Source organism: Macaca mulatta, chromosome 18 (genome assembly GCF_049350105.2).
Source record: "Macaca mulatta isolate MMU2019108-1 chromosome 18, T2T-MMU8v2.0, whole genome shotgun sequence".
Lineage (NCBI taxonomy): Eukaryota > Metazoa > Chordata > Mammalia > Primates > Cercopithecidae > Macaca > Macaca mulatta.
This window is the reverse complement of record NC_133423.1, coordinates 70,273,264-70,295,084: the sequence shown is the minus strand read 5'-3', so window position 1 is coordinate 70,295,084 and position 21,821 is coordinate 70,273,264. Positions and strand designations below refer to the sequence as shown.

At 43.9% G+C, this 21,821-nt stretch overlaps 1 protein-coding gene across 1 annotated transcript in view; it reads right to left on the bottom strand.

The window, feature by feature from the left end:
- Positions 1-3,334: 3,334 nt before the first annotated feature.
- The window catches only part of LOC144336392 (uncharacterized), a 54,923-nt gene continuing 36,436 nt past the window's right edge, over positions 3,335-21,821 (bottom strand). Inside the window, exon 5 of the mRNA XM_077974791.1 lies at positions 3,335-3,983. The gene's annotated coding sequence lies outside the window, so the exon portion shown is untranslated. The remainder of the gene's footprint in view (positions 3,984-21,821) is intronic.

The window sequence follows — 21,821 nt, the reverse complement described above, 5'->3', positions numbered from 1 at the left end:
ATTTTGCCTTAGCCTCCTGAATAGCTGAGACTACAGGCATGCACCACCACACCTGGCTAATTTTTTGTAGGGGGAGGTCTCACTATATCGCCCAGGCTGTTCTCAAACACTTGAGCTGAAGGGATCTTCCCACCTTGGCCTCCCAAAGTGCTGGGGTTACAGGTGTGAGCCACCATGCCCAGCCTATATATTATTTAAAAGGGAGCAGGGAGGAGTATGTAGGGTGCTGGGGAAAGATAATCTGGAAACTTTAATTGAGCCCAGTTTCCAAAGATTTTCCTTGTGCTGGCTGGCCTAACTCCTACGCAAGCAAAGTCCTGGGCTGCAGAAGACCCTGGTGTCCACAGCTCCAGAACCTTTCTTTGAGGCCATGTGGAGAGAAAGCTGGAGGTAGGGGTTCCTGCCTTTACCATTCCCCTGTGGCTGTCTCACATCATGAACCCTGCACAAGTGTGCTTGAATAGCTTTTCTTTTTTTTTTTTTTTTTTTTTGAGACAGAGTCTCGCTCTGTCGCCCAGGCTGGAGTGCAGTGGCGCGATCTCGGCTCACTGCAAGCTCCGCCTCCCGGGTTCACGCCATTCTCCTGCCTCAGCCTCCCGAGTAGCTGGGACTACAGGTGCCCACAACCGCGCCCGGCTAATTTTTTGTATTTTTAGTAGAGACGGGGTTTCACCGTGGTCTCGATCTCCTGACCTTGTGATCCGCCCGCCTCGGCCTCCCAAAGTGCTGGGATTACAGGCGTGAGCCACCGCGCCCGGCTGAATAGCTTTTCTTTTAAAACAAGCATCTATTTCCCTGGAAGTGTCCTTAATAAAGTGAGCTCACCAACAGATGGTGCTGCTGGGACTGACCCTTGCACAAACAACCTCCTTGTCACCTAGAAGGTCTGGCTCCTCCCGATGTTCCCTGCCAGGCATAGAACATGCCTCAGTTTTTAAGCTGTGGAGTTCCTGCCCATCTGTGTCTTCTTGCGGCAGGCCTAGGAGGGAAGTCACCGTCTGTGCAGTGTTAGGGCAGGAGCTCCTTGGGAAGGGGAATTTTCCAGAGTCACATTGGCAGGCTTGCTCCTCCTCGCGGCCCCCCTTCAAACTCCAGTTTCCCCATGTGTGGCCTGAACAAAGCTTCATAAAGTTCTAAAGGTTTCTTCTGAGGATACCAGACATTTGCTCTGGGTCTGTGGAGCTTGCAGAACCTTGGGGTTCTGCCCCTTGGCCTGGTGTCAAGAACTCACCTATCTTATGGGTAAGTGGGATCTGATGCAGGCCTGATGTCTCCACATGGTGAGGGTGAGGAAGGAATTTTTTTTTTTTGAGATGGAGTCTAACTCTGTCGCCCAGGCTGGAGTGTAGTGGTGCAATCTCGGCTCACTGCAACCTCCACCTCTTGGGTTCAAGCTATTCTCCTGGCTCAGTCTCTCAAGTAGCTGGGATTACAGGCATGTGCAACCACACCCAGCTAATTTTTGTATTTTTAGTAGAGACAGGGTTTTACCTTTTGGCCAGGCTGGTCTTGATCTCCTGAACTCAAGTGATCTGCCTGCCTCAGGGTCCCAAAGTGCTGGGATTAGCCCTGCCATGAGGAAGGCCTTTGAGGCGACTGACCACTGTGCTGGACATTGCCCCAGGGCCCGTGGTCCCATCGTGGGGAGATGGGAGCAGGGCTCACATGGAGGCAGTGAGGAGCAGTCCTGTTGATCGCGGCATCTGCCTGTCTTTGGAGGCATCTCACTTCCTCCTGAAATGGAAAGAATGAAAGCTCCCCTGGGGCTGAGGCAAGAGCACCTCTGGCTTCACTCAGATACTTCATCTTCCTCAACTCACTTTGCCTTTTTCAGCCACCATTACAATCAGGAATTACCTATAGAGAGGAAGGAAGAGGAAAGGTGCAAGTGTGCCATCACCTTAGGCTCTAGCTGCTGAAGTAAGAACAGAGATGGGTCGTGGAAGCCTGGGTCCTGTTGCATGCTTTGGATGGAGGGAGCTGGAGTGGGTGACAGAAGAGTGTCAGCGTCCACAGGCAGAATGGGAATCCTGACTTTTCTACTAACAAGCCCTGCAGCCTTGGTAAGTTCCTTGAGCTCTCTGAGCCTCAGTTTCCTTATCTGTACAGTGAGAATGACAGCATTTTCCTCAATGATGGGTAGTAAACATTAAAGGCAATGGTGGGCAGATCATTTCAGGTCACGAGTCTGAGACTAGCCTGGCCAATGTGGCAATACCCCATTTCTACTAAAAATACAAAAATTAGCTGGGCACGATGGTGCATGCCTGTAATCTCAACTACTCGAGAGGCTGAGGTACGAAAATTCCTTGAGCCCGGGAGGCGGAGGTTGCAGTGAGCCGAGATCGCTCCACTGCACTCCAGCCTGGCAACAGAGCAAGACTCCATCTCAAAAATAAATAAATAAATAAATAGACAAACAAAATAAAGGCAATGGTGGGTGTAAAGCCTCTGGTATATTCCTTCTGTCTCTGGTCCTGGCTCCAGGAAAACCTAGCTCAAAGTCAGCCAGAGCCTCTGAGGGCGTGACTCACGTTGTGGGGGTGGGGGGCAGGAAAGTTCCAACCTCCTCTGGTCTGCCCTAGAGTCTGACAAGGCAGAAAGGATTTCCAGGTCACCTAGTAAACCTCCTGCATTCTGTAAACTGCCCAAGTAACTTGCAAAGGAGCGGTCACAATCCTATTAGAAGGAGGTACGAAAGAGGTAGTTAGCAGTGGAGTGGACTGAACAAACCCTGCGGTGGGAGAGCCGTGTGTGATAATGAGGTTCTTGCTGAGGACCAGACGGAGCATTCCCACCTCACCGCAGGCCCTGCGTTCTCCCCACAGGGGAAATGGAGACTCTTTTACCGTGCTCTCCAGGATAACAACTCAGAAGAATTACTCTCACTCCCATCAGATCTTTCCCATTCCTCAGGGTCCTCTTCATCAGGGCCAGTGCCTTCTTTTGGCTGGTGTATCTTAAGCTTTTAAAGATCTAAAAGGATTTTAGGCATATGAGTATATCTAAATGACAGACGCGAATGTGTGTGTACATTCAAGACAAAATTTTTTTGAGATGTGATCTTCCCATGTTGCCCAGGATGGCCTCAAATTTCTAGGCTAAAGTGATCCTCCCACCCCAGCCTCTCAAGTAGCTGGGACTATAGGCATACACCTGGCTTCAAATCTTTCTTAGCTAGAAAAATTGAGTGCAATTGACAGGATAAGAAAAAGACTCACTATTGCATTAGATAATTCATCTTATTTCTTAGAAACCCTAGTCGCTCAACAGCAAAGCCTCAGTGATTGCATGCGTAATCTTGATTTTTAATAAAAAGGCATTCAAATTATAAGCCAATGATCTATAAATGCGTTTTTTATTAAAAAACAAAAACATCATTGCAATGCTCTGATGATATATAAATATCTTACGTGGAAACTGACTTGAACACATTCAAAATATGCCACAAGAAGGTTGTGAAAATAAGATGGGAAACCAGAGGGGCAAAATGAAAATGTTTTTGCCCAGGCAATTTAGATCTGGGAGATATATGTAAACACATTCTTCCCCACACAGCGACCATCCTTTTTTTTTTTTTTGCGACAGAGTCTCGCTTAGTCGCCCAGGCTGGAGTGCAATGGCGTGATCTCGGCTCACTGCAAGCTCCGTCTCCCGGGTTCACGCCATTCTCCTGCCTCAGCCTCCCGAGTAGCTGGGACTACAGGCGCCCGCCGCCTCGCCCGGCTAATTTTTTGCATTTTTAGTAGAGACGGGGTTTCACCGTGTTAGCCAGGATGGTCTCGATCTCCTGACCTCGTGATCCGCCCGCCTCGGCCTCCCAAAGTGCTGGGATTACAGGCGTGAGCCAACGCGCCCGGCCACAGCGACCATCCTTATCCACAGAGGAGGGTACAGCCAAATGTTCAAACCCAGAAGAGTTAATAACTGCTCTATAGGATCTATGTGATCTTGCTGTTCCTCTTGTCCTGAACATGTGGATTCTGTACACAAGGAGAGAAACATGATAGACAATAATAATATGACAATGTAATATGACACGATACATATATATACACATATATACACACATATATATATGTGGCAGAGCAAGACTCCGTCTCAAAAAAAAGTAAACTAGAGAAAGAAGAAACTTTTATTTCTTAAGCACTTTTTACTAGTGCTTACTAGTTGTCAAGCACTTTAAATGATCTTATTTAAGCCTCATAACAGCCCTGAAATGTGGGCTTTCTCACCTCCATTGTATTTATTTAATTTATTTTTTTGAGACAGAGTTTCACTCTTGTTGCCCAGGCTGGAATGCAGTGGCGTGATCTCGGCTCACTGCCACCTTCACCTCCTGGGTTCAAGCGATTCTCCTGTGTCAGCCTCCTGAGTAGCTGGGATTACAGCTGCTCGCCACCACCTTTGGCTAATTTTTGTATTTTTAGTAGAGACGGGGTTTCGACATGTTGACCAGGGTGGTCTTGAACTCCTGACCTAAGGTGATCCACCTGCCTTGGCCTCCCAAAGTGCTGGTATTACAGGCATGAGCCACTGCGCCCGCCCTCATCTCTATTTTACACGTGTAAAATGTCCAGTCCAGGACTCAGAGGGCTTAAGTAATTTGCATGAAGATGGGGAATCATAGAGCAGGATTTGAATTCAGGCCTGCCCAGCTCCGAGGTCTGTGCTCCTTCATATCACCCTGCTGACAAAGCAGAATGCTGACAAAAGCCATGGCTAGGTGGGGTGAACCTGGGGACACAGGCATTTTTTTTTCTTTCTTTTTAGTTTTTTGAGATGGAGTTTTGCTCTTGTTGCCCAGGCTGAAGTGCAATGGCATGATCTCAGCTCACTGCAACCTCTGCCTCCCAGGTTCAAGCGATTCTCCTGCCTCAGCCTCCCAAGTAGCTGGGATTATAGGCATGTGCCACCATGCTCGGCTAATTTGTATTTTTAGTAGAGACAGGGTTTCTCCATGTAGGTCAGGCTGGTCTCAAACTCCTGACCTCAGGTGATCCGCCCGCCTTGGCCTCCCAAAGTGCTGGGATTACAGGCGTGAACCACCGTGCCCGGCCAATACAGGCATTTTTCTGACCCTCAGTGTCCTCAGATGGGGTTGAATTGAATACATCTCAAATTGTTTTCAAGACATGAAACTATTGCCTATGTAGGTCCTCAGTAAATGTTGAGCGACACATTGTATATATCCAAAATTCTATCACTGACATTAGGTGAGATGGGCAAGGCCCAGAAGGCAGGGAAAGGAAATAATGAAATGTTGTCTATACATGTGGATCTTAGCTATAAAAGTATTTGTCAGTTTTAACATATATTTGGTTGTTTTAAAAACACATTTTTACAAAAGTAGAGCTTTGGCATATTTTTCTATAAACAAATATGTCTACCTCCTTTGTTATACTTTTTTGTTGTTGTTTCTTGAGACAGAGTCTTGCTCTGTTGCCCAGGCTGGAGTGCAGTGGTGCGATCTCGGCTCACCACAATCTCCACATCCCGGGTTCAAGTTATTCTCCTGCCTCGGCCTCCTGCGTAGCTGGGATTACAGGTGTGCGCCACCATGCCAGGCTGATTTTTGTATTTTCAGCAGACACCAGGTTTTACTGTGTTGGACAGGCTGGTATCAAACTCCTGACCTCATTATCTGCCCGCCTTGGCCTCCCAAAGTGTTGGGATTACAGGTGTGAGCCACCGCGCCCGGCCTGTTATACTTTTAAATACATGTTGGGGGTTGACATTATGCATCAGACTGACTTTTCTTCAGGTGTATATCTTCAGCAGTTTCTATTTCCACCAAGGATTAAAAGGTTTCTAGGCTCGTGTTGACCTGATGTTTAGTACTGTATGTGTGTACACCTGCTTTATAAATACACTGGGAATTTCCCCATCTGTCTGAGATCCATGGCTGCTCTGCTGGGGGCATTTTCTTCACTCTGCTATGGCTTACTGTGTATGAACTGCTGCCACACTTATGTTATCTAGAGTTATCTGGAACATTTGAGCCTCCTTGATTTATGTGAGTGAATGAACAAAACAAAACTATGAGTATAGCTAAACAATAAAAAGATAGTGGGTGAGATAGCTGAGCCCAGTAGTGAGGAGACCAGATTCCTGCAGCATTTCCTGCCTGTCATGAACACCCTGGAGGTGGCCCTGCGCCAGGGTGACCTGCCTCACCCCTGGGTCATCCGTCCAGGGCCCTTGGGACATGCAGCCTGAGGCTGGGGAAACTGCTTCCAGCAGAGAAGCACTGAGAGGGCACATGGCTTTGTGGGACGTGGTGGCTCATTCTCTCTGCAGGGTTAAGTAGTACCTGGCTTCCCTGGGGTCTACAGAAGATCGCATAATTATCTGGACCTTTGTCATTAAGCTTGGGAGGAAAAAATACACCAAAAAAGGAGAATGAAATCCTGAGGTTTCTTTGCCTGGTGGGTCATCTGAAACCCCACCCAGGAAGTAACTTAGAAAGGGAAAAGTCTGTGGCTCCAAATGATGGATTCTCTGTAAAAGACCTATAACCTGTACACATGGTGTCATCCCATAATAATCAGCCCCGGTCAAGGGGGTCAGGGATGGGGGGCAAATGCCCTTCTCTTCTTTAAACCTCCCTAGTGTGGTGGTGTTTTTCTGAGACATCTTTCCTCGTTTGGCCAGCGTCCACTTTCACCACATGCAAGGGAAGGGGGATGTGGGTGCTGAGTACCCCACTGGGGACAGCTGCCTCTTCACCACAATGGCCCTAAGGTTGGGACTGAGTTTCCAGATGTAGCTATTTGAATAAGTCAAGGCATATGGACCAATTTGGTGCTCTTTCATCAAGGATCTATAAAAGCCTTATTAATAGAATGATTCCTGTTTGGTAGGTATAGATCAGTGGTTCTCAACTCTGACTGTTAGAACCCTCTGGAGAGCTCAAAATCTCAGGGATTTTATCATTCCTTTGATGAACCGGAAACAGAAAAAGATGATTCTGACAGACTATTTATTTCTGACGCCAACCTCCAGGGCCTCTCTTTCCTTTCATTAATTTTATTGGAGTTTACCCAAATAAAAAACATATCTCATCTTATCCACCTCCCTTATCTGCAAGCTGCCCAGCAAGGAAGGTGAAGGTGTTTGGAAGCAGAACTCGCATCCTGCATACCTGGTGACACATAAACCAGTGACAGGAAGATGATCTGACAAACCAGGAGCAGCACTGGGGATTCTTCCTGCAGGGCCTGTGGTGCCAGTATTTCCCTCCCTCCCTCCCTCCCTCCCTCTCTCCCTCCCTCCCTCCCTGCCTCCCTCCCTCCCTCCCTCCCTCTCTCCATCCCTTCCTTACTTCCTTCCCTCCCTCCTTCCTTCTTCTTCCTTCCCTCTTCCTTCCTTCTTCTTTCCTTCCTTCCCTCTCTCTGTCTTTCTTGCTTTCTTTTCTTCTTTCTTTTTCTTTCTCTCCCTCTCTTTTTTTTTGAGATAGGATCTTGCTTTGTCACCCAGGCTGGAGTGCAGTGGCACAACCATGGCTCACTGCAGCCTCAGACTCCTGGGTTCAAGCAATCCACCTATCTTGGCCTCCCAAATAGCTGGGACTACAGGCACATGCCACCATGCCCAGCTGATTTTTTGATTTTTTGGTAGGGACAGAGTCTTACCATGTTTCCCGGGCTGGTCTCGAACCATCAAGCGATCCTCCCGCCTTGGCCTCTCAAAGTGCTGGGATTGCAGGCACGAGCCACCATGCCAGGCCAACACTTAGGTCTTGAGAGAATGAGAAGCTCAAGCAATTACTTTTTTATTGTTGATACTACAGGCTGTTTGTTTTACAGTTGGTCCATAAAAGAAGACAAGGAAATTTAAACTCCTACGCTTCTAGTTTTCTGAACAGCCTAATTTGAGTGACACTTTCGCTGCATGGGAAGGCATAGCCCAGAGATAATATATGGGGAATGCTCTTTCTGATGTCCTTGGGATTCCTGTGTTGCGTGGGGTTTTTTTTTTTTTTCACTCCAAAATATATCTGTTGTCATCCCTCTAAGTAACTGTAGTTTGATAGATGTTTTGATGGTAATGTGATAAAGTAAAACCTTAGAGACAAACTTCAGCATAATTGCTGCCAGTATACATGTGTACAACATTTAGGAAAATCTTAATTTAAGTAACAAAGTGAGTTTCATACTCTGTCCTCTAGGGCTGGCTGAGCCTATTATTGACAAGGTTTGATCTCCAACCATTTACAGAGGTATTATAAAAAGAAAAGAAAAAAACAAGCAAAACAAAAACAAAACAAACTTCAGAGTGGACTTCAGAAGGAATATAGAAGGGTTGCAGGCACTGTGATCTACGGTCATGTGACTTTCCAGCTTCCAAAGTCTGGGCTTTGGTAGGAAGGAAGGGTTTGGTCAGGCGGAGGGAGAAGAGAGGAAAGGAGGGGGGAGCTGCTCCTCGTTCTGGGAACAGGAGAGGCGAGCCTGGCCAGCACCTCCTAGGCTGGCACGGGGAAGTGAAGACAAAACCCGGGTGCAGGCACAGGTGTTTGTTTTCTTGAAACCCCTGTACAGCACTCCTGAGTAGGGGATTTACCCTGTGAATCGTGTGAAGCTGGACCAGAAGCTTTGCTAGGAGATGTGAGAGACAGTGGCCCTTTCCTGAGGGCGGGGTAATCTGGACCTTTCTCAAACATTTTCCAAGTTCAAAAATGAATACTTTCCCCAGCTATTCAGGAGGCTGAGGTGGGAAGAGTGCTCAAAGTCAGGAGTTTAAGGCTGCAGTGAGCTATGAATACACCACTGCATTCCAGCCTGGGTGACAAAGTGAGACCCTGTTTCAAAAAAAAAAAAAGAATATTTTCAAAGATATGTTAACACATTTGGGGGACAAAATTGAACTTTACTTTTTTAAACATGGTAACTTTGAGAAACGTATTACTGTGATCATAGATGCAGAGGAAAGGTGGCCTTAAGAATCTTCATGAATCATTCAAAGTTATCTCTTGCTCTCTGCTTTACACTGGAAACTGTAGATTTAGATGGCAAGAAAATATTAAATAAGGAAATCCATGAGCCTCTTCAAGTGTTTAAGGTGGGGAACAGAACACAACAGAATTACTACATTTCTTAGCAGTCAGCAGCACAGTTTGCAAAACTCCACTAGGTCATATTGTCATATTAAAAAAAAAAAAAAGAGATTTTCCAGGTCAAGGATACATTCTTAGAGCTATGAAGCAATCTAGGGAAATCATTGTGTCCCCAAAAAACAACTCTATTCCAAAGAAGAAGTAAAAATACCCTTTGGGAATGGCACAGGAAGGAAGCTGTGCCTTGTGTCCAAGCACAAACGGACAAGATGAGCATGATTAGAAATCACCGCTAAGGGAAGAGGGTGGCACACCACACATCCACAGAGTTTCCATTTCCATTAGTTTTCTCCTCAATAATCGGACTTCCTTCTTTCTTTTTTTTTTTTGAGACAGAGTCTCGCTGTGTCGCCCAGGCTGGAATGCAGTGGTGTGATCTTGGCTCACTGCAACTTCTGCCTCCCGGGTTCAAGCGATTCTCTTGCCTCAGCCTTGTAAGTAGCTGGGATTACAGATGCACGCCACCACACCCGGCTAATTTTTGTATTTTTAGTAGAGATGGACTTTCACTATGTTGGTCAGGCTGGTCTCGAACTCCTGATCTCATGATCCACTCACCTCGACCTCCCAAAGTGCTGGAATTACAGGCATAAACCACTGCGCCCAGCCAATAATCAGACTTTCTAATGCATTTCAGGAAAGAAAAGTGAAAGTAGACATTGTAACTAAATTTTTGTTTTTAAATTTTTAAAAAATTTTTTCCTACATGGTGAGATATCAAGCAACTAAATTTTATTATTATTATTATTATTATTATTATTATTTGAGACGGAGTCTTGCTCTGTCACCCAGGCTGGAGTGCAGTGGCACAATCTTGGCTCACTGCAACCTCTGCTTCCCGGGTTCAAGCGATTCTCCTGCCTCAGCCTTCCGAGTAGCTGGGACTACAGGCGCCTGCCACCAAGCCCGGCTAATTTTTATATTTTTAGTAGAGAGGGGTTTCACTATGTTGGCCGGGCTGGTCTCAAACTCCTGACCTCAAGTGATCCACCCGCCTCGGCCTCCCAACGTTCTGGGATTACAGGCGTGAACCACCGCCCCTGGCCAATTAAATTATTTTAAACTCACAGTTCCATGCTCCAACTGAGAGCTCTAATACTGAAGATGACAAATGGGTTCACCCTGTGTTCTAACACAGGAGGGCTCTTACCCACTGGCTTGTCCTGGAGCTGCCACTCACTTTAGTTCCTTCTAGTCCCAAGAAGGACACAGTAACTTCCAGGCTTCCTGAAGCACCTGACCGTCATGTCACACAAGTGATGCCAACATGTGCCTCTTTTGTAGGGAAAATGGAAGAAGTTGGGAGCACCACAATCTCCCTAGACAGACGCCATCTTCTTTCCTTCAAGCTTCTCTCTTCCAGTTTATAGTAGTATCTCCAGAGCACTTTCTAGTGAAATTCTAGGGACACTATCTTAATTTTTGTTTTCTAATAATAAGCATCGAAACTCTTTCATTTCAAATGATAAAATCAAATCTGATTCCTGGATTTTTTTCCTTCTAACTTCTCATCAACACTACTATATAAGGGTTTAGTCATTGATCTAATATAATTACTTTAATCGTAATTTTAGTATTTTACAGTGAGAAATTAAAATTTAGGAAAATATGGCCAGGCTTGGTGGCTCACACCTGTAATCCTAGCACTTTGGGAGGCCGAGACAGGTGGATCCTCTGAGGTCAAGAGTTCGAGACCAGCATGGCCAACATGGTGAAACCTCATCTCTACTAAAAATACAAAAAATTAGCTGCGTGTGGTGGTGTGTGCCTGTAATCCCAGCTACTCGGGAGGCTGAGGCAGGAGAATCACTTGAACCCAGGAGGCAGAGGTTGCAGTCAGCCGAGATCATGCCATTGCACTCCAGCCTGGGCTACGGAGCAAGACTCCATCTCAAAACAAACAAACAAACAAACAGAAATGTAGGAAAACATTAATAAATAAAAATAAGAGGAAATGCCATAAATATTTCCACTAATCAAAATGTCAATGAGCACTGTGATGTGTCCTAGCTACCTAGGAGGCTGAGGTGGGAGCATTGCTCCAGCTTAGGAGACCCAGGCCAGCCTGGGCAACATAGTGTGCCCCCCATCTCTAAAAAACAAAAATAAATAAATGAAATTAAAAAATTTTTTTAAATGATATTTTGAGGTTCTTTATGCTGTCTTTATTCCACATAATGATTATCAAAACCCAATATAGATGTAATATGGAGAATGAAAAGGTAAGATACATACATTCTTTTTTTAAACTGATAAATAATAATTGTACATATTTATGGGGTCCATCTGTTATTTTGATACATGAATACAATGAGTAGTGATCAAATTGGGGCAATTAGGATATCCATCACCTCAACCTTTTTTATTTTTATTTTTTTGAGATAGAGTCTCGCTGTGTCGCCCAGGCTGGAGTGCAGTGGCGCGATCTCGGCTCACTACAAGCTCTGCCTCCCGGGTTCACACCATTCTCCTGCCTCAGCCTCCTGAGGAGCTGGAACTATGGGCCCTGCCACCACGATCGGCTAATTTTTTGTATTTTTTTAGTACCGACGGGGTTTCACCGTGTTAGCCACAATGGTCTTGATCTCCTGACCTCATGATCCACCTGCCTCGGCCTCCAAAAGTGCTGGGATTACACCTCAAACATTTATCATTATTTTTGTATTGAGAACATTTCAAATCTTTGAAATATTTTCTTTTCTTTCTGCGACGGAGTCTCACTGTGTCGCCCAGGCTGGAGTGCAGTGGTGTGGTCTCAGCTCACTATAACCTCCCCCTCCCGGGTTCAAGGGATGCTCCTGGCTCAGCCTCCAGAGCAGCTGGCTAATTGTATTTTTAGTAGAGATGAGCTTTCACCATGCTGGCCAGGCTAGTCTTGAATTCCTGACCTCAGGTGATCTGCCCGCCTCGGCCTCCCAAAGAGCTGGGATTACAGGCATGAGCCACCGCACCTGGCCTCAAATCTTTTCTTCTAGCTGTTTTGAAATATATAATAAATTACTATTAACATAATCACCTTACTGTGCTTTCCAACACTAGAACTTATTCCTTCTATCTAACTGTATGTTTGTACCCATTAACCAATCTGTCTTCATCCCTGTTCCTCACCTTTTCTAGCCTTTAGTATCTCTCACTCTATTTTCTACCTCCATGAGATTAACTTTTTTAGCCACACATATGAGTGAGAGCATGCAATATCTGTCTTTCTATACCTGGGCTTATTTTACCTAACATAATGATCTTCAGTTCCATCCGTGTTGCTGCAAATGACGGGATTTTATTATTTTTTAATGACTGAATAGCTTTGCATTGTGTATATATATCATGTTTTTCTTTATCCATTCATCTGTTGATAATTAGAATGATTCCATATCTTGGCTATTGTGAATAGTGTTGTAATAAATATGAGGGTGCAGGTATCCCTTTGACATATAGATTTGCTTTTCTTTGGATAAATACCTAGTAGTAATTACTGAATCATATGGTATTCTAATTTTAGTTTTTTTGAGAAACCTCCATACTGTTTTCCATAATGGCTGTACTAATTTACATTCCCACCAACAGTGTATGAGTTCCATTTTCTCTACATCCTTGCCAGCATTTATTTGTCTTTTTGATGATAGCCATTCTAACTAGGGCGAGGTGAAAATCTACGGTTCTGATTTGCATTTCTCTGTTGATTAATGATGCTGAATATTTTTTCACGTATCTTTTGGTCATTTGTATGTCTTTTCTTGAGAAATATCTATTCAGATCTTTGCCCACTTTTTAATGGTTGTTTTGTTTTGCTGTTGAGTTGTTTGAGTTCCTTGTATATTTTGGATATTAGTCCCTTGTCAGATGAATAGTTTGCAAATATTTTCTCCCATACAACAGATTGTCTCTTTGCTCTGTTGTTTCTTTTACTGTGCAGAAGCCTTTTAGTTTGATATAGTCCTATTTGTCTATTTTTTTTTTTTTTTGAGACAGAGTCTCGCTCTGTCGCCCAGGCTCGAGTGCAGTGGCCGGATCTCAGCTCACTGCAAGCTCCACTTCCCGGGTTTACGCCATTCTCCTGCCTCAGCCTCCCAAGCAGCTGGGACTACAGGCGCCCGCCACCTCGCCTGGCTAGTTTTTTGTATTTTTTAGTAGAGACGGGGTTTCACCTTGTTAGCCAGGATGGTCTTGATCTCCTGACCTTGTGATCCGCCCGTCTTGGCCTCCCAAAGTGCTGGAATTACAGGCTTGAGCCACCACGCCCGGCCCTATTTGTCTATTTTTGTTGTTGTTGCCTGTGTTTTTGAAGTCTTAGCCACAAAATCTTTGCCTAGACCAGCGTCTTGAAGCATTTTCCCTGTTTTCTTCTGATAGCTTTATGGTTTTGGGTCTTACATTTAAGCTTTAATCTATTTAAAGTTGATTTTTGTATATGATGAAAGATAGGTGGCTCTAGTTTTATTTTTCTGCATATGAATATCTAGTTTTCTCAGCACCATTTACTGAAGAAGGTATTCTTTTTCCAAAGTATGTTATTGGTGCCTTTGTTGAAAATCAGTTGGCTATAAGTACATTAACTTACTTCCGGGCTCTCTACCTGTTCCATTGGTCTATATATCTGTCTTTAATACTAGTACCACCCTGTTTTGATTACTATAGCTCTGTAGTATATTTTGAAGTCAGATAATGTAATGCCTCCAGCTTTGTTCTTTTTTTTTTTTTTTTTAATTTTTTGAGACAGGGTCTCTCTCTGTTGTGAAGGTTGGAGTGCAGGCTGTGATCATGGCTCACTGCAAACTCCACCTCCCAGACTCAAGCAATTCTCCTGCCTCAGCCTCCAGAGTAGCTGAGATTACAGGTGTGAACATCACACCTGGCTAATTTTTGTAGTTTTAGTAGAGATGGGGTTTCACTATGTTGTCCAGGCTGGTCTCAAACTCCTGGGCTCAAGCAATCCTCCCACCTCAGCCTCCCAAAGTGCTGGGATTACAGGCATGAGCCACCATGCCTGCTTTATTATTTTGCTTTGTGTTGTTTTGGCTCTGGTTCTTTTGTGGTTCCATGTGAATTTTAAGATTTTTTTTTCATTTCTGTGAAGAATGTCATTGGTATTTTGATAGAGATTGCACTGGATCTCTAGATTGTTTGGGGTATAAGGTCCTTTTAGAAATATTAATTTTTTTGACCTATGAACATGAGATGTCTTTCCACTGGTTTGTGTCTTTTTCAATTTCTTTCATCAGTGTTTTGTAGTTTTTGTTGTAGAGATTTTTTGTCTTCTTGGTTAAATTTATTTCTCCATATTGGCCAGGCTGGTCTTGAACTCTTGATCTCAAGTGATGCACCCGCCTCAGTCTCCCAAAGTGCTAGGATTGCAGGCATGAGCCACCATGTCCAGCCACTACTGTGGTTTTAATTTTCATTTTCCTTATGATTAATGAGGTTGAAAACTTTCATGTGTTTATTGGCCATTTGTGTGTGTGTGTGTGTGTATATATATATACACATATATATATATATAGTTTGTTTGTTTGTTTTTTGAGATGCAGTCTCACTTTGTCACCAGGCTGGAGTGCAGTGGCATGATCTCAGCTCACTACAAACTCCACCTTCCAGGCTCAAGCCATTCTCCTGCCTCAACCTCCCAAGCAGCTGGGATTATGGATGTGCACCACACCACGCCCGGCTAATTTTTGTAACTTTGTAGAGACAGTGTTTCACCATGTTGGCCAGGCTGGTCTCAAACTCCTGACCTCAAGTAATCTACTCCCCCTTGGCCTCCCAAAGTGCTGGGATTACAGGTGTGAGCCACTGCACCCCGCATTTGAATATTTTTTGAGTGATGTGCCCATTCATGTCTTTTACACACTTTTCTCTTTATTTGTTATTTTTATCTTTCGAAAAAAAATTTTTAAGAAATGGGGTCGCCGGGCGTGGTGGCTCAAGCCTGTAATCCCAGCACTTTGGGAGGCCGAGACGGGCGGATCACGAGGTCAGGAGATCGAGACCATCCTGGCTAACACGGTGAAACCCCGTCTCTACTAAAAATACAAAAAACTAGCCGGGCGAGGTGGCGGGCGCCTGTAGTCCCAGCTACTCGGGAGGCTGAGGCAGGAGAATGGTGTAAACCCGGGAGGCGGAGCTTGCAGTGAGCTGAGATCCGGCCACTGCACTCCCGCCTGGGCGACAGAGCGAGACTCCGTCTCAAAAAAAAAAAAAAAAAAAAAAAAAGAAATGGGGTCTCCCTATGTTACCCAGGCTGAACTTGAACTCCTGGGCCAACATGGAGAAACCCTGCCTCTATCAAAAATATAAACAATTAGCCTGGTGTGGTGGCATGCACCTATAATCCCAGCTATTCGGGAGGCTGAGGCAGGAGAATCGCTTGAACGCAGGAGGTGGAGGTTGCAGTGAGCCAAGATCTTGCCACTGCACTCCAGCCTGGGTGACAGAGCGAGACTCTGTATGTATAAAACAACAACAACAACAACAAAACCACAGTAGCATACCTAACAAGAACTCCTACCAGAATGACAAAATTATAGTGATTGACAACACCAAGTGGTGGAGCAACTGGAACTCTCCTATACATCTCATACATCTCATGAAAGTGTAAATTGGCACAGCTCCTCAGAAAACTTTTAGTCGGGATTTACTAAAAATGAACACACGCACACCTTACATTCAGCAATTCCTCTCCTAGGCATATACCCAACAGAAATGTGTGTATCTGTGTAAGAAAAGGCACATAGGAAAATATTCATTAAAGCACCATTTTGTGATAGCCAAAAACTAGAAACAATAAAAAGTTCATCAACAGGCTGGGCACAGTGGCTTATGCCTGTAATCCTAGCACTTTGACAGGCCAAGGCAGGTAAATTGCCTGAGCTCAGGAGTTTGAGAGCAGCCAGGGGAACATGGTGAAACTCCGTCTCTACTAAAAATACAAAAAATTAGCCGGGTGTGGCTGCATGCACCTGTAATCCCAGCTACTTGGGAGGCTGAGACAGGAGAATTGCTTGAATCTGGGAAGCAGAGGCTGCAGTGAGCTGAGATTGCACCATTGCACTCCAGCCTGGATGACAGAGCGAGACTCTGTCTCAAAAAAAAAAAAAAAAACAAAAAAAATTCAACAGAACATATAAATATTCTATATTTATACAATGAAATAGTATACAGCAAGAAGAAGGAACTACTGTTGAAAACAGCAATGTATATGAATCTCACAAATATAATATTAAGCAAAAGATGGACACACACAAATAGGTACATATGGCATGGTTCCTTTATATGCTTCAAAATTAGGCAAAACTTAATGGTGATGAAAGTTAGGATAATGGTTACTTTTTGTGGGTAGTGATGGAAAGGGGAAAGGGGACTTAAGGGGAATTTAGAGTGTTGACAATTGTTTGATTTCCATTTTGGGTAGTGCTTACATGGCTGTGTTCACTTATTGAACAATAAACCCATGACTTTATACTCTTCTGTGTGTATAAATGTCAAGAAAAGTCTACTCTAAAAAATGTAATTTGACAGAGAAGATATAGTTTTCATGATGCTTGTGAGGAGCTTAAATTTTTTTCTTAAAATGAGTGGGGATAAAAGCAACATTTCTAAATTATCAATTCTTTTATATGTGACTTTAAGTGTGAAACAAAATTAAAATTAAATATTATAAGTAAAAAATACATAGTTGTAAACCTTTTACAAATATTGCATCACCTTCTTTTAGTTAACATAAAAAACATTTTTACATTACTAAAAATCATCATAAATACAATTTCTGATGTGTAATGTAGATTCAAGATTTGTAAACCCTCTCCTACTGCAAGACTGAGTTATTTTAAATTTAGGGATATTATCTAAAATGCTGCAATGAATATCTTGGTGCATAATTTTTTTATAGTTCAAATTATTTCCAGATGTGGAATTACTGGGTTAGAGAGTATAGAAGTTTTTAACTCTTAATATGTATTATCAAATTGCTCTCCTAAGGGGCTGCTCTGATATATGCACCTACCAGTAACGTGTGACTGTGCTTACTTCCTGAAACTTCACTATTTTGTCTGTTTCTCTGATAATTTGTGAAAAATGTGAGACTAACACTTCAAAAATACTGCATGTGCTGAAAATATCTTGTTTGCATTTGTCTGCACAATGGATTTATAAGCCATATAAGAATGTTTATTACCTAAATAATGTTGACCAGCTTTAAAAATGCCTCTGTTAAGCCAGTGGTTCCATGTACTAGTACCAGCTATTCAGGAGGCTGAGGCAAGTGGATTGCTTATGCCCAGGAGTTCAAGTCCAGTCTGGGCAACATAATAAGACCCTGTCTTTAAGTTAAAACAAACAAAAAAAATCTTCTTGTTTCCAGTTGTATCTTAGAAATAAAAATTATTTGTAAATATTTCAGTATGCATCCTGAAAGATAAGAACTCTTTTTAAAAAATAAACTCTGGGCCGGGTGCGGTGGCTCACACCCATAATCCCAGCACTTTGGGAGGCCAAGGCGGGTGGTCAGGAGACCAGGAGATCGAGACCATCCTGGCTAACACAGTGAAACCCCATAAAAATACAAAACAACTAGCTGGGCGTGGTGGCGGGCGCCTGTAGTCCCAGCTACTAGGGAGGCTGAGGCAGGAGAATGGCGTGAACCCGGCAGTCAGAGTTTGCAGTGAGACGAGATCGTGTGGTTGCACTCCAGCCTGGGTGACAGAGTGAGACTCCGTCTCAAAAAAAAAAAGAACAAAAAAACAAACAAAAAAGAAAAACAAAAAAAGAACTGATCACACCTAAAAAAGATATATTTGATTTCATTAAATACCTAGTCAGCAATCACCTTTTCCCAATTTTCTTATAAATGTGAGGGGCTTTTTTCCTTGATTTTTTCTGTTTTTTGTTTTGTTTGTTTTTTAATTTAGATTTAATATGTCTACATTTATTGTTATGAATGATGCTGAAGAAAGTGGTTGTTAGCCGTGCAGAGTCCCTGTAGTCTGATATCTGATGTATATGTTCACCTATGAAATGTTTTTCCTGTAAGTTGATAGATCTTTAGGCTTGATAAAATTCAGATTTTGTAAAAATCAGTATTTCTTATATACACATATACTTCCTTCAGGAGGAGTATAACGTCTAGCCGTCTGTGTTTTTAAGTTTGTAGCCATTGAGGGTCATTGCCTAGATAACAAATTCATTAGGGCTTGCAAAATGGTGATGAATTTTATCACTTTTTCTTCCTTTGTGAGTTGGAATACCTCAATTAAGAAAATCTTCTTCCTCAACTCTGCAATTACCCTGAGATAGTGTTTATATAGGAAGGGCAGATTAAATGCTTTCTCTACCAGTTTTCAAAATAATGGTTCCTTTGTATTTCCACAGGTGAACTAGTTTTATTTGGTTTTGAGTATCATTATGATTTCAAAGACTTAAACATATTTGATGTGCTTCAATCCAACGTAGTTATTATCCTTTTTAATGTGGAAATGGGTACTTTTTTTGCGGGGGAGGGGGGCAGATTTTTGCTCTGTCACCCAGGCTGGAGTGCAGTGGCGTCATCACAGCTCACTGCAACCTCTGCCTCCAGGGTTCAAGTGATTCTTCTGCTTCAGCCTCCTGAGTAGCTGGGTCTGCAGGTGCCTGCCACTACACTCGGCTAACTTTTTGTATTTTAGTAGAGACAGGGTTTCACCATTATTGCCCAGGGTGGTCTCAAACTCTGGAGCTCAAGCAATCTGAGTGCTCAAGCAATCCACCTGTGTCGGCCGCCCAAAGAGCTAGGATTAAAGGCGTGAGCCACTGTGCTCCACAAAATGGGCATGTTGTTGACAAGTAGGGACTTATTTAAATTGGCTATGTCCTTTTGAGATGAATGCTAATCTTTTTTTTTTGAGACGGAATTTTGCTTTTGTTGTCAAGGCTGGAGTGCAATGGCGTGATCTCAGCTCATGGCAACCTCTGCCTCCCGGGTTCAAGCGGTTCTCCGGCCTCAGCCTCCCGAGTAGCTGGGATTACAGGTGCATGCCACCACGCCCGGCTAATGTTTTGTATTTTTAGTAAAGACAGGATTTTGCCATGTTGTCCAGGCTGGTCTGGAACTCCTGGCCTCAAGCGACCTGCCTGCCTCAGCCTTCCAAAGTGCTGAGATTATAGGTGTCAACCACGGTGCCTGGCCCATTTACTTTAGAATTAATATAAATAAATTGAAAGAAGTTATTTGGGTAAGCAAGAGTGAGAGAAAAAGTCCTGGTGTGGTGGGCTCACGCCTGTAATCCCAGCACTTTGGGAAGCCAAAGTGGGAGGATCACTTGTGGTCAGGAGTTGGAGACCAGCCTCGTCAACATGGCAAAACCTCATCTCTACAAAAAATTTTATATATATATATAAAATTAGCCCCACATGGTGGCATGCATCTGTAGTCCCAGCTTCACCGGAGGATTGCTTGAGCCTGGAAGGTAGAGGCTGCAGTGAGCTGAGATTGTACCACTGTACTCCAACCTGGAGACAGAGTGAGACTCCATCACCATCACAAAAAAAAAAGAAAAAAGAAAAGTAAGAGAAACAAACGCCAACATTTCCAGAACCACACAAAATCCCTGTTAACATGTCTATTTGGGTGACTTGCTGTGCACATATAAATGTAAATGTTGGTTTGGGATTAATATAACCTGTGGCTTATATAACAATGTCTATATACATATTTCAAGATCTATACGATTATTTTTAGTTTTAAAATATTTTTATATTAATTACTGATTTTTAATCCTCCAAATGACTAGCACAACATATAACACAAGTATAGCTAAGGCCATTTGCTAAATTGGGGGCTAAGGAATAGGACAATCAATTTAACTGTGATTTAGTTGACGTCATAGGGCAAATGTCAGAGCTGAGAAGGAAACCTTGAGTTATCTTTTTTTTTTTTTTGAGACGGAGTCTCGCTGTTTCGCCCAGGCTCGAGTGCAGTGGCCGGATCTCAGCTCACTGCAAGCTCTGCCTCCCGGGTTTTTACGCCATTCTCCTGCCTCAGCCTCCCGAGTAGCCGGGACTACAGGCGCCCGCCACCTCGCCTGGCTAGTTTTTTGTATTTTTTAGTAGAGACGGGGTTTCACCGTGTTAGCCAGGATGGTCTCGAACTCCTGACCTCGTGATCCGCCCGTCTTGGCCTCCCAAAGTGCTGGGATTACAGGCTTGAGCCACCGCGCCCGGCCAAGTTATCTATTTTTTTTAATTTTTTCTTGAGACAGGGTCTCCCTCTGTGGAGTGCAGTGGCACAATCATGGCTCACTGCAACCTCTGCCTTCCAGGCTCAAGCAATCCTCTGGGGCAGCTGGGACTACAGATGCACGCCACCATGCTGAGCTAATTTTTTTTTTTTTTCATAGAGGCCAAGTTTTGCCATGATGCCCAGGCTGGTCTTGAACTCCTGGGCTCAAGCGATCCGCCCGCCTCAGCCTCCCAAAGTGCTGGGATTATAGGCATAAGCCACCTTGCCTGGCCATCTTTCATTTTATTTTTTCCCTGCCCTATCTTATGGTGCTGAACTTTGAGTTACTTTTTCTCAAACCCATTGTTGACCCCTCCCAGCCATTCTTAATGCCCAGAGCTTTGGGGGAAAACATGCTGGGATTACCTTTATTGGCAGCATTGCATGGTCCTGGAGGTTTGGGGGGCAGCATCACTGGCCTAACCCCTTTAGGATAGTATTAATGCTGCAAGAAAAGGAATAAAATGTGGGCCTCTTCAAGAGAACAGAAACCTCACCCTTTTCAGGAGGTTAAATTTTGCACACTTTTCAACACTGTTTTGAACTTAAACTACTCATCCATTTCAAATTAAATTGCCAAAGAACTCAAGCATAATGTCTAAAGGGCACAGTTTTTGGAGACACAGACGTAGCTTCAAATTCTGGTTCTACCGCTTTTGGCGTCTCTGCGTCTCAGTTTTGTTATGTGTAGAATGGAGATAACACTGCTTAGGAACGATCAATATTAGGATTCCATGAGGAAATTTAGATAGCACTAACCGCATACAGCACTCAACAAATATCTAATGCTATTATTAACATTAGTGCTTAGCAGGATATTAGGCTATTGGAACCCAGTAGATGATAGCTAATCGTTTTATTAAGTAAAAATTCTCAGGGTGTTAGGATTCCCCGAGGGTTCCTCTGTGGCTGCTGACACAGACAAAAGAGCGGTGACGATTTAGGGGAGAGAGGTCTTGACTTACTCAGATTAGTAGGCATGGCCTGGTGGCAGAAGAGTCTGAACCTGAGAAAACAATGCTTAGAGACCTACAGAGACCCACTTACGGAGCCAGGTGCCTTGCTGTGGTATCACCCGTGGCCACTTCCAAGGGGCAGGATTTGTACACCTGCTAGCTGTGTATTGAGGTATTGAGTGGGAAGAGTTCTAGATCTCAGATTTTTGCTCTCCAACGTACTAATTCAAGGCTTCCTTGGGCAGATGGGCTGGCAGCCATGGGTGCAGAGAGCAGACCCAAGGCTCGGGAACAACCCCTTTCCTCCTCCCAGAAGCTGGGATATGGTGTTCCAGTAATCCTGCCCTACCCCTTCCAGTCCACACTCACATGCAGACAGAACCCCTTTCCATGGGCCTTTCCATTCCTGGTAGGACTGCTGCCCTTGGGGAAGGACTGAGCTCATCAGATTGAACATACTAAGTACTGTGACATGGAACTCTAGGGACCTATCTTCAAATCATCT